Genomic DNA, 14752 nt, shown 5'->3' with positions numbered 1-14752 from the left:
TGCTTTTCCCCAAAAAACTGACTGCAGGCCAACCAATGACATTCTTAAATTTTCCACAGCTTATGTAGAAACATAGCACAACTTGCGCACTTTGGTATATAAACATCAGTAATAAATCAGTATTGTATCCAATTTTTAGCCCCAATGTAGAACCTTGATTATTATACAGAACTGAGATTTCAAGGAATTAGTTCTGGCCTGTATTTGTTAGTCCCTTTAATGGTGTAGAGATGAACGATTTAGAAAATTCTAATCAGGAAAATGGCTAATAGAAAATCCAAGTGTTTTCACATGTTAATTACTGGCACTGATAAAGAAGCATAAATTGACATAAATGTCCAATAATGATTGTTCTATGTTCTATATGGTTCAACATTCTAAATTCTTCATAAAATATTAATGGTGTTAGGGATTCTCATTATGAATATAAAGATCAGAGATATTAGAGATTTTTTTAATCCATTAGCTAAGTAATATCAAAACACCTTATCCCAGGGCAAGTTTTGAGGGCACAAGTTGCATAAATTAGTTCTATGGGAATATCTGAATGACAGAATTCCTTAGCATTTGAAACTGCTCAGTGGAAGAACAGAATAACATATTAATCTAACAACATTTGTTTTAAAAAGTTATGATGTGTGACAAATTGTGTTTTGAGCTCTACAAACAGTATTTTGCAACTTGCTACATGACAGTGAATGCTATCAATATTTTTTTTAAAAAAGCACTTAGTACTTCCTAATTTGACAAAGTACTTCTGCAAAAAATTACTTACAACTTATATTAGTCATGACAATTGTTTTTCAGTTTATATGCAGACTGGGTGGTTTTTTTCATACAATAAAATTTATTTATAGCTCAGATGTCTATTAATGATTTTTAAAAAATATACAGAATATGACACCTTTTATATTCACAATTATTTGATAAAGTAAACTAGCCACAAGTATTTAACCAGCCTAAAATTAAACTACAGAACATAACAAAATTTCAATACCCATCTCTGCAGTTTATATCCAGGCTGTATAATAAAGGGGTTTTTTTACAAGCTGGAAGTAATGCCATTAATGTTGATGTCTAAAAGTGACTTGAAGTCATATAACTACTTCAATTAAAACAGTAATGGGAGAGTATTGCTAAATTTTTAGCATACCAACAGAACAACGCACAGATTTCAGAAAAAGGACTAATACCAATTTTAAAGCTTTTTAAAGACTATGCATCATCCGAAACTGTGTTGACAATTTTGTGTCCTACATCTGGAGACATTCTTGGAGAAATGACAGAGTAGAGCCATTTATGAGGTGCAGCAGGATATATCCCTCACAGTGCTCTTAATATAATCAGCTCTAAATATGCAGGAAAACATTCCTGAGTTGATTCAAAATTTTCCATATAGATACTAGCAGTGCGTGAAAAAAAAAAGGTTTCACAAACTGCTGTTTGTCTGGACATATTCAGTGGGCCTTTCCCCGTTGCTGAGTTCAAGTATCATCCATCCATCTTTGGGTTGGCAGAAAATCATACTAGCATGAAATTGTGGCCCCCACTGTTTATCCTGCCTCAGTTCTGTTTCTAGTCATTGCAGTCAAATGATTTCCCTCTGAGATCACTGTGCCGCTCATTTACAAGGAGGCAATAAGGACTGCTATGCAAATGTGATTTATAAATCAACAAGTAAAGACCCCTGCAAGACCCAGGGATATTTATCTTTAGAAGGCCTCCCTGCAAGTAATAATACAAATACTTAGGAATCGATTATAATGGTATTCCTGGACCAACATTCTTCAAAAGGCACAGAGAATTTTCTTTGGTCCAAAAGCACAGGGTAATATTTTCAATTCAATTCAGTTTGGCCAAATCAAATAGCACAGTATTTCTTCGATGTATTCCCTGGAAATAAGAACATAGGAAAAGCCCTGACAGCTGAAACAGCCTGAGTGCCTGTTTTAGGGAGAAATTCTGGGATCACCATAAAATTCCCTACTTCTTGCTGCTCTTTTCCACCACCTATATTCATATTAAATTGATTCTGAATTAGTAGTGGCATCACAAATCCTAAACCACTGTGGTAGTGCAGTGGTTAGAGTGCAGTATTGTAGGCTAGCTCTTGCCCACTGCCAGGAATTCAGTCCTGACTAGCTCAAGGTTGACTCAGTCTTCCTCCTTCTGAGGTTGGTAAAATGAGGACCCAGATTTGTAAACCATTCAGAGCACCATAAAGCGGTATACACAGTTAAGTCAAAGTGCTATCTGACTAGTAGTCATTGACAGCCTTATCCTCCATTGCATCTGAATATATTATCTAATATTTAAAGTATGGAGTAATTGCTTTTGATTTTCTTAACCTTTCAGCACTAAAGCTCCCACTCACATCATACTTAATGGAGTTTATAGGACATGACGTCTACTACATCTAAGGATATCAATTTGGGGACAACTGACTATTATAAGAGTAGGAGAAAAACTCTTCTGTACTCATTTCCTCCCCATCAGGCAAAGTTTGTACAATTTTGAAAAATTCCGTTGATATCAATACATTTTTAAAGACATACAAAAATACACACATACAGGTAGTCCTTGGTTTACGACCACAACTGAACACAAAATTTCTGTTGCTAAGCAAGATAGTTGCTAAATGAGTTTTGCCCTATTGTATGACCTTTCTTGTTAAATGAATCGTTGCAGTTGTTAAGTTAGTAACACGGTTGTTAAGTGAATTTGGCTTCCCTATTAAGTTTGCTTGTCACAGAAGATCAGAAAAGGTGATCACATGACCCTGGGACACTGCAACCGTCATAAATATGAGTCAGTTGCTAAGCATCTTAATTTTGATCATGTGACCATGGGGATGCTGCAGTGATTGTAAGTGCAAAAACGGTCATAAGTCACTGTTTTCAGTGCCATTGTAACTTTGAACAGCCACTAAATGAACTGTTGTCTCTCCTGCAAAATAAGTGTGATTTTTTTTCCTAACTAGAGGTCCAGAGGGTTGCAATTAAGTTTATCACAACTTGAATTATGTATTGTCTACATAATTTATGTACTACCGGTATGTATTTATAGTAGTAAAACCCAAAGTGCAATATTATGTATCATGTACCTTAAACAATGACATCCACAAGGCAAGGTTGATCTCTAGTGACTGCCTCCAGTGACTATGATTGTCTTGGTAGCAGTTTGGAAGCATCTTGACATTGCTTTTTCTAGGATGTTTTTTTTCAATGTCTGGTCTTACCATTAAATTGGGGGTGCCAAGATGGCCCTCCTTTTAAGTAACAAACAAGGGCCACCTGCTTAGTTCTGACTTTAATCAAAGTTGGGCAGATATTGCACCCTACTGAGATGTTGTTTTCTTAGCCATTAGAAAATAATCTCATTCCCCTTCTCCAAATATTAAGTGGTTGTTGGGATTGGAAATCTCAGCAGGAATATTTCCCCTGGAATTTTAGAATGGAGCACTTTGAAAACCTCTGGTTGACCTCCTTGACATTCCTGATCACTGAACCCAGACTCTGACCCAAATATTTTCATATCAGAGTGAAACAAATAGAATGCACCCAATCACATAAATTAAACATTGCCAGCAGGCCAGTCTGGTGCACTTTAAAATGAGCTCAAAAGAAATGATGTTATCTAGATATGCCAATTCAACCAAAACCTGTCAAATTCACTCAAATATAGTATGGTCCAGTTAGGTTAGGATATTGGTTTCCTCCAGAAGCTGCTGCAAAATCCTCAGCACAGAAAGCAACTTTGTAGATGCTGAAACTTGGAGACCAAAAGCTGAATCTAACATTTAGAAAATTACATCAGCCTTCTTCAGCTTAGTATTCCACAGATGATTGAGACAAGCCAACATAGCTAGTGAGTAGAAATTGTGGAAACTGACATCTCAATTGTCTGGAGGACATCAGTCTTCTTGTCTTAAGAAGATATGGGAGGATCCATATAGATCCTTGATCATTCTGTATTCTAAACTCTTGAATATTCTGCATTCTATCGTTACAAAAACATTACTAAGCATCCATCTATTAAGACCTAGGCCAGGGGTAGGCAACCTTGGCTCTTTTATGACTCGTGGACTTCAACTCCCAGAATTCCTGAGCCAGCCAATTCCTGGCTCAGGACTTCTGGGAGTTAAAGTCCACGAGTCATAAAAGAGCCAAGGTTGCCTACCCCTGACCTAGGCCTTTTTAAGAAATAGTAATTACCATTTTTTTAAGTGTTATGGGAAATCCTGGCTTTGATTGATACTGTCTGGTTTTTAGTCCTCATTACAATTGTTGATATGGATGTGCATTTTATTGTACTGTGATATACTTTTGTTATATTTGTAGCATGATGATGTGTATGTGTGTATATAATTTTTATTGAAACATTTAAAAAAGAAGATAAAAACTAATACAAACTAATATAAAGTAAGGAAGAAAAAAGAAAGCAATGAAAGACAAAGCAAACCATGGGGAGAAAGTTGAAGAAAAATAGAAAAGAAAGAAAAAAGATACAAAGGAGGTAGATTCTATAATCTATCCTATCTAATCATTAAAGCCATAAATCATAAATTCTTTTTTATTTTTACACAAAATAAGAGATTTCTAGTTACCAATAAATGTAGTTTTAGTGATTTCTTTAATCAATAAAGATAATTTATCCATCTCAGCAAGTTCTGTCGATTTCACTAACCGTTCTTCCATGGTGGGTAGTGTCAAATCTTTCCATCTCTGTGCATATAATAATCTCATAATGGTTTTATGTTGTAACCATTTTGTATTCATTTTTAAAGAAAAATGGGATTTAATATTCTAAAATAACCACACAAAACAAAATGCATAATCAACTCTGTTAAATATTCTGTTTGTTTTGCATATGCCTATCAGTGCTCATACCTATTAAAACTCATTTTGCAAAATCATTTGAACACTGATGTAGACCAGTTGTTGAGAATCAGATTCTATTTGCAGCAGGGCATGACATCCATGCTGTAATTGATGTGGCTTTGATTTCCTGTGTGTTAAAAGGTTTTGCTTTCTCAGCATGCTAAACATAATACAGATATGGAAAATTGCCAAGAAAGTTTTCTTATGTCTTGTTTGGACCACTTTATTAAGTGTTCTTGAAGGTAACATTATGTACAGCATATTCCAAATTATGCTTCTGGAATGATTTCAAAGATTGTGCTTTGAAGACAACTCTCAGTGCTTTTAAGTTAACAGGAACATCAGGAAGTCAATGTGGTACATTTATTGTTGTTGTGAGGTTGTGACTGTTTCACATTGACAGCATCATGACTTTACTAGTATTGGATCGGATCCAGACTTATAGATTCTCTAAGAGGATTTATTCATGACAAACTGAAGGCCCCCTTGATTTCAGTAGAAAGATGAATTTACTGTAATGTAGAGTCAGTCCATTAACTTGTGTGGGCTGATTATATTTAAAAACTGGTTCTCAGGGATTTTAAGTGGTCCCAATACATATTGCTGTAATTGTGGGTTTTAGCCAAATAAACATTTTAAAAGAGTGACATGACTTGTATAGTTGGAAGGCAATTTTTGCCAAGACTATACCATCCTGGAGGCAGAAATTCATTTTTTTCCCATCATGATTTCCACACAACTCCACTTTTCAAAGGTAATTTAATAAAATACCTTTGACTTGAAACCTGCCTGTTATTATTATGGTTGTAAGCCATGACAGTTGTAAAGTAAGTCACCACATGGCTGACCTGATTTTATGACTGCTGCAGTCATTAAGCAAACCAGTTATTCACTATGGAGCATTTTTGCTGATAAAAACAGAAGGAAATACCAGTTTTTGGAAAAACATCGTTAAATGTGATCATGTGACTACGCGATGCTGCAGGCAGCAAATGTCCAGTGCCTGGAGAATCAGCCAGGTCTTTCATTCTTCTGAAAAAGAGAATCTCTGGTTGGATGCTACTAAAGAGACCAAGTAGCACATTACGGAAAGCAGACCTCCTGGATCCCATCATTGCCCCTGAAAATCTTACAGGACCTGCAGACATCTCCTTAATTCATAAACAGGATCCTCCCTTAACAGGGTTCTCTGTGAAAACAAACAGCCCTGTGTTCACCTTCTGATTAAAGTTAGGTAATATGTGTGGCCGTTGCAAGGATACATTGATGTTATCTCCTTCAATTTGCAGAGAGTTAAGAATTTATTTGAATGATGCCGTAAAAAGTAAGGCCTGATTTATTTTGGTTAATATGGCCCGATATTGTTTGGGAACACCATATAAGCTAAGAAAAAGTGACAGCATGGACTTCCAATGCAAAATTAGTGAAACCTTCTGCAAATTGCCCTGCTTGGTGCCCCATCCACTGCTGGAATAAAACATTAACTTATCACGCAGAGTCTTTCCAGAACTGCTGCCTAGCATCAAACTATTTTAATTTAAAAGTAGACCTAAGTTGTATAGATGGGTGGAGATTTGTGCTGGGAGTCTAGGTGACGAAAAATGGATCAAATCTTTCCTTTGAAATATTGTATGTCTCATAAATAGCATATGTTTTTGCAATAGGTTACTAGGAAAGGAAGGAAATGATGTGTAACATTTCTTTTTATGTTGTGAATTCCTTTTACTTTAGAACACTTTATAACAGGATCCTCAAAGATCAGGGAAACATTTTTTTTAAAAAAAATGATTATTTATTTATTTATTGGATGACTTGCGAAATTCTTCTACATTAGGATTAGCCACCTGGTGCCTTTTGTAGGCCTTGGATTATAACTCCCATCAATCTCAACCAAAAAAGCTAATTATAAGAAGCTGAGAGAACTGTAGACCAAAACATATAGATGGCACCAGAGTTGCTGGCTTATAGCTTTGGACGTGGAACTTTCTGTAACTGAAAAAAAGTGAATTTTGTTTTAAACAAATTATCTCTCAGGCCAAGAATGCATTTCCTGCAGATGCTATTTGACTGTTGCCTAGAAGAGACTTTCTCATAATGCAATGACTTCATCAGCTGATTAACTCTTCCAAGGTTCTTCACAGGAAACCTTGAGTGAGGACATCTTGTTTAGTAATGCTGTTAGTAGGAATATAAGAATCTAAAGCATACAGGATCCTCCTACAGAACAGAGAAAAAGGTACATTAATTTTTGTATCCTTCCCGATTAGTGCTAATATTTGTTTAGATCCAAAATATTTAAAGGCAATTATTTCATTTGGCAAACAATTGTATAGAAAACTTTATGATCCAGTGATAAAGAAGGGATGAGGTATCAACATTATAACTCACTTTATTTATTTATTTATTTATTTATTTATTTATTCATTCATTCATTCATTCATTCATTCATTCATTTATTTATTTATTTATTTATTTATTTATTTATTTATTTATTTATTTATTTATTTATTTATTTATATATATCCCACCTTTATTATTTTTATAAATAACTCAAGGCAGCAAACATATTGAACATTCCTTCCTCTTCCTGTTTTCCCCACAACAACAACCCTGTGTGATGGGTTGGGCTAAGAGAGAGTGACTGGCCCTAAGACACCCAACCAGCTTTCTAGTCTGCTGCCTTAACCACTAGACCAGGGGTGGGGAACCTTGGCTCTTTTATGACTTGAGGACTTCAATTCCCAGAATTCCTGAGCTGGCTCAAGTCCTAAAAAAAACCAAGGTTCCCCACCCCTGCACTAGACCAAACCACAAGTTAACCAATTTGGAGCAGAATCTTCACAATTTTGTCTGATAGAAAATATCTAAAAGGATTTTTTTTGTTTACACAAATTGTGTTACAGATGTCATTGGAAATGTAAGTTGAATATTTATTGAGTGCTTTCAATTCCCACATAGAGGCTAGAGATCTACTTTTAAATTAAAATAGTTTGATGCTGGGCAGCAGCTTCTGGAAAGCTTCTACGTGATTTAGTGTTTGACATTTTTAAAGCCTATTCTGCAGTTTATGGTCTTTGAGGGGGGAACTAAAAGTCAGAAGCAAAGTAGACCCCTCAAATAAGAGAGACCTGAAACACAGGGATGGAGAGTAAAATATTGTGTTTGCATTTACAGAATAAGACAAGTTAAGAAACAATGAATCTAAGGAAATATCATTACTCTGATATTTCAGGAAATTGCAGGGAAGGAATTCAGTAAAACAAAATTATACCAAAGGGCAAAGACAATACCCTGATTCTTCATTTTATCCATGAGTGAGTTTAAATGAATATAACATAATATATCAATGTTGGATCTGTGAAATCATTTGCCCAACAAAATCTGTTTCTAGCAGAATGTTGTGATATCATGCTCAGAAATAAAAAGACACAAAAATGAGCTCATTACGAAAATATGAACAAAAATATAACATATTCACTGGAGAAATATGCAGAAATGGGAAAAAAACTGTTGAAAAGTATGTAAAAATATATATATATATATATTGGAAATCTGCACAATAAGTGGAATTGGATATTTATATGTACAATTTCATTAACAAAGAATTACAGGAGAAATCCCCACTGGCAAAATGAGAAACTTTGCAAAAAAAATGAAATTGATAGGTTCACCCATATTTGTCCAGTAATCTGATCTCTCCTATTCCCTGTATTTTAAATTTTCACATATGATACATAAGTTAATGGGAGTTTTTACTTTAATACCAACTGCATTATAGGAGATCACGCATACTGGTCACATATAACCATCTACAATCCTGACTTCCATTGGTTCTATATTGAATATATACTATACATAATAATGTATTGTTTCCAATCCATTCAGAAAGACAGATGGTGGTTTCAATTCTTTTTTATACCTAACGGCAACAGTACAGGATAGAAAAGGAAAATAAGGCAACAGGTGATCCTTCTATTCTGGACGATGAAAAAATAATAATTTGGTAGATTGGGATGATATTAAGCATTCCGAATGAAATAACAAGATTTTTTACCCTGGAACACAGATTCTTCATTCATTATTTTTTGCTTAACTATAACTTTCACTGCCTTCTTTAGAGATATATTAGTTGAATGGTTCTAGTAAATCAGTTAAAACCAGATGCTGTTTAACTATTTATAAAAACAGTATTGTGTTTCACTGTCAGCCTACAATCTAAATTCATATAATTTCCTGTGTATTAAACCTACATATAATGGTATTGCATGACAACAGAATGGTGAATTTTGTTTTGCCTTGTCAGCTAACTTAATATAAAACATGACACGGAAAGACTTGGAACATATTCAAACTGAATTCTTAGCTAACGGGGTCTCTGAAGTGTTCACTCACATGATCATTTCAATATGTACCCAGCTCATAAATCTTCAACATTTGTTTATTTGGATCTCAAAAATCTTGGCAGCTTTGCTCTGATATATAGGTAGAAAATGGGAATAATGTTGCAACCTGTTTATATATAAAAAAGCAATGTCATTTTCAAATCCAATTCCATCCTGTTAATTATAATGAATTATGAATAATTATTAAATTATGAAAACATTTTTGTGACCATTGGCCTTCTCAAGGACCAAAATTAGAAAACTATGTATGTGTGCATGTGTGGATAGATGATTGATGGATGGGTGGGTGGGTGGGTGGGTGGGTAGGTAGGTAGGTAGGTAGGTAGGTAGGTAGGTAGGTAGGTAGGTAGATAGATAGATAGATAGATAGATAGATAGATAGATAGATAGATAGATAGATAGATAGATAGATAGATAGAGATGAATACATAAATAATATTCTATAAAGTCATGTTTTACTTCTAGTGACAACTTAAATACCTCTTGATAAAATTCAGTCTTCCTAAAAATAATATTTCATACTCTTCTGTTGCAGAATTCCTGTAAAGCTAAACTCTGTCTCAGGAGTTTGGTTTTCTAAATGCATATCAAAAACAGCATGGAAATTGCTTTTCTTTATGCTCTCATTGTTCATGTGAGAAACAGATAAAACATTTCAGAATGTAGTTTGCAGTAAGGCCCAAGCTATGTGGTTTGCTGTAGTTTATAGTTGACCTTCTCAACTTTGGATTCACATTTTATAAAACTCAAAGGTTAAAGACAAAAAAGGATGAATTCAACCATTTCCAATGAGAGCAGCTTTGCTCACCCAGTAAACGTGACATTAATAATAATAATAATAATAATAATAATAATAATAATAATAATAATAATAATAATAATAATAATGGCGGCGACGATGATGATGATAATGTTGGAAGGGACCTTGGAGGTCATCTAGTCCAACCCCCTGCTCAGACAAGAAACCCTATACCATTTCAGACAAATGGCTGTCCAGTCTCTTCTTAAAAACTTCCAGTGTTGGAGCATTCACTGCTTCTGGAGGCAGATTGTTCCACTGATTAATTGTTCTAACTGTCAGGAAATTTCTCCTTAGTTCTAGATTGCTTCTCTCTTTGGTTAGTTTCCATCCATTGCTTCTTGTTGCTTTGGAGAATAGCTTGACTCCCTCTTCTTTGTGGCAGCCCCTGAGACATTGGAATACTGCTATCATATCACCCCTTGTCCTTCTCTTCATTAAACTAGACATACCCAATTCCAGCAACTGTTTCTTATGTGTTTTAGCCTCCAGTCCCCTAATCATCTTTGTTGCTCTTCTCTGTACTCTTTCTAGAGTCTCAACATCTTTTTTACATCGTGGTGACAAAAACTGGATGCAGTATTCCAAGTGTGGCCTTACCAAGGCATTGTAAAGTGGTATTAATACTTCACGTGATCTTGATTCTATCCCTCTGTTAATGCAGCCTAGCACTGTGTTGGCTTTTTTTGACAGCTGCAGCACACTGCTGGCTCATATTTAAAGATTGTCCACTAGGACTAAATAGGAACTAGGAACTAGGAATAAAGCAGCCAAGTCAATGATGAACCAATGACCCATTCTATGGTTTAATATACATCTCTGTAAACCGCTTAGAGAGGGCTGTAAAGCACTGTGAAGCGGTATATAAGTCTAGGTGCTATTGCTATTGCCAGTGCTTTTTTTGTAAAAAAAAAAAAAAAAAAAAGGTATGGGAACTCACACACGTCATAAAACCCGCCTTGCCTACCCTACAAGGTTCCATCCAAAAAAGGTGCCGGAACTCCGTTCTGGGCATTCTATGACAAAAAAAGCCCTGCTATTTCCTATGTGTACCATTATTGGTTTAAAATCAATTAACCTTTGATTACTAGTTAAACAAGATTACTTTGCCTAATTAGGATGCTGCACGAAAAACACCATTAACACAAGTGAGAAGTGGTAGCAATGGCCAACTCTCTGCAAACTTCTCAGTCTAAAAAAGAGTTAAACAAGATTGCATTTTATTCTCCTTTCTTTTCAATATTTATGCAAATTCAATAGTCACTGCCTTAACCAAAGTAGACTTCCACCCTCCTAAACCTAATATTAGATAGCTGGCTATGGTCCCTCTCTCATGATGATATGGCCATTGTTTTTCTAACCCAGGTTTGCCTCAGAAAAAGCCTATGGGTCCTAGCAGATTCCTGTAGGAAAGAAAGGCATTCAATAAACTTCTCCAGATCCAAATTCATAATCTTCTTCAGTGGATTGAGACATCACAAATATGTTATCCCACAAAAAGAACTAAAATATGCAGGCATTGCCAAACAATGTTTAATGGATTGATAATAAGTCTTAATGAGATATGTGGATTTGCTCACATGATGACTTATTTCATCTCTTTCTGGAGATATATATGTTTTTAAAGATTTTACAACAGTTTAAAATTCAAGCTATTTGAGCTTGCTCAGACCGAGTGCTGAACATCTACTTTTCAAAAATATGCTGAAGCAAATGTATTTATTCACTTAAATGCTTACCTTCTTTATAGGCTTTTATTCCTAGTCTCCTCATGATGACTTCTCTCCTCCTCCCTCCCCACCCTGGTTCTTTCAGTGTAACCTCTAAGGAGACATCTGCCAACATTTCTTCTTCATTCGTGGATAATATAATTAACAAAACTGAATGGATCCAATCCCCCACCTCATACCCCCAGTCCTCTCTTGGATTTTGAACAAACTTTCAGAACACATTTGGAGAACATTTGTATTTGTTGGGATGTAGCATAAGAAACATCAATCCAGATCGTAAATTCTTCATATTTTCTCATTTCACCTCTGTTTCACCTATGATTAGAGCCACGATGATACAACTGTTAGCACAAATGAAACCGAGCAGCCATTTGTTATCCCACAAAAAGAACTAAAATATGCAGGCATTGCCAAACTCCTTATCTGGTTAAATGCTTCCTGGATTGACCATGTGATCATACATGTATATAGAACTTTAAACAATCATTTTAAAAAGTACTTCATTTTAATTCTCCATAGTCAACATCTGCAAGCAATTTGTTTATAAGTTCCAGATAATATCTAGTCTTCAGCCCCTTGAGTAATTGGGGCTATAAATTTCTTCTTCTAATGTTAAAGAAAATGTTTCTTATCAATAAAAAGAGAATCATTTCCATTGTCCAGGCATTAATGTGCATATAGCAGGTAAGTAGCTCAAAATAATATGGATTTCTGAAAATATTAAGCCTTGACACAAAATGCAATTAATACATTAATTATTTCTTCCCAGAACAGTTTCAAGGGCCTATAACTTTAATATATAGCATGAGAAAAGGGGTCAATAAGTTATTTTCCAATATAACACAATTTTAAAATCAATAATGATTTTAAATCATTAAATTATTATTGTAATAATGATTCATGTCTGATATATTATTTCTTAAACTCCAAGTGGCCCCATTAACTAAATAGTATAAATCAACACTCAGAAAACTAAATTTCCTCATCTTTAACTGAGAAATACATCTTTTCCATGATGTTTGGAAAATAAAAAGTGGCAAATATTTTATCAACGCTCTGCACATAGGGCACCAGCTGAATTTTGAATAGCACCATTCCTAGAGATTTTTAGAAAAACAACAACAGAATTATTTCAAAGTTAATTTGCAGTTGACATTTCTCACTGCCAATTCCAAAGACATAGTCTAAGAGATTCTTCAGGTAGAAAGTACCACACCTATCTGACTTTTCTATCAATCTTGCACAGAATCAAGTAAAGAAAATACTTTCAAAAATGAGAGGCCATTAAAATTCTGAAACAGACAACACCTTCATGACGCAAGTTTAATTTAGTTTGCAAGACCATTTTATGAAGTGATCTTGGTATTCCTAAGAAGCTTTTGTTTTTTTAAAAAAACAAGACTATCAAATAATATTATTAATATTAGTTGTGCTCTCCAAGTAACAAAGTAACTGACATTTTAAGAACTCTACCACCTTTGTCCTCCAGCTAAAAAGAAGAAAAGGAAGTGATCATCAGGTTTATCTTGCAAGTTAGGAAAATATTTTCAATCTCAACCAGTTTATTTGGCAAAACTCAAAATATGGAAACTCATTTTTTTTACATCCAGTAATGCAATAGTGTCTCTTTTTCAGATGCTAATACACTTTCTTCCTTTGGCATTCATTGCTGGTCTGTGTGTGCGCTTTTTTTTTCCCAACAGAATATGGAAGGCATCCTCTACTTTGTGTCTGATTTTGACAGAATTTTCTGTACAGAAACATAATTCGAGTCTTCACATGACTGACCTATTCCTATAGAGGTGGTCATCTTCAAAATATTTGGTATATTGATAGCAAAGAGGCACAAGAAGCCCATGAGAATTGTCAGTAGTGGGATCATATTCAACTACAAAGAAATTCTAAATTAACTAATCAGATAATCCAACTCCACAAAGCACTCACCACTACTTGTCTATATTCTGTCATCTCTGCTGGACTCCAGGGTAAACTGCCCAGTAGAAAGGGGAAGAAAAAAAGTCAGGCACCCCCCCCCCCACACACACACATACACACACTCCCAATAGGAACACCAGTCTATCAGTAGTTGCTGGCTTCCTTCTCCAAGACCAAGGACACATTCTTTCAAAATAACAACTGGCTTTTAATGAGACACTGTTGAACATCAAAGGCGGTGTTATTTTTATTATGATTTTAAATGCATATTATAGAGAATGCTAATATTTATTTTTGTGAATAAACTATCTGAATGTAAACTGTCAGGAATCCATATGTAGTTGGCAATATACAAATACTATAATAAATAAATGTGTGTCAAGATTGTTTCCGGTCTAAAACTGAATTAAGCCTGTACAGATGGCCTGTCTCATCCTTAATAGCTTGAGAAGTTCACCTCAAAATTTATATGGCAGAAGATCAAAAACAACTGATAAAATGCAGATGTATGCTTGTTGCTTTAATCCAGACCACCAAAACCATTAGTAAACAGCACCTAACGATTTGGAAATGTATGATTTGTAAGCAGCCTTAAAAGCAATGTATAGCAGATTATAATATATGTCCCTTCCATTTTCCTTCCACCAAATGACACGCTGCTGAATTCATGCTCTATACTTAAAATAAGAATTATAGTGTTGCTTTACCAGTGGCTTTCCAAGCTGGTGCAATATGGGAGAGAAAAGGGCTACTTCATCTCATGTTTTCCATTCTTTGTCTTTCTTTGATTAAGATTATAGCCCTTTCTAAATGTTGTGTTCTTTGTATTCCCCCCCCTTAATCCCCTATGCATATCCTGATCACCCATTAAGGGTGATTGCCCTTCACCATTGATCGCCCATTAAGGGTGATTGCCCTTCACCATTGATCGCCCATTAAGGGTGATTGCCCTTCTCCATCTGCATACAGTTTCATGCCCGTTGCTGGTTGGCTAACTAGCAACAG

This window comes from Protobothrops mucrosquamatus, unplaced genomic scaffold (genome assembly GCF_001527695.2).
Source record: "Protobothrops mucrosquamatus isolate PMUCROS unplaced genomic scaffold, P.Mucros_1.0 scaffold1740, whole genome shotgun sequence".
NCBI classification, from domain to species: Eukaryota; Metazoa; Chordata; class Lepidosauria; order Squamata; family Viperidae; genus Protobothrops; species Protobothrops mucrosquamatus.
The sequence above is the reverse complement of the archived record's forward strand: the minus strand, read 5'-3'. Positions refer to the sequence as shown.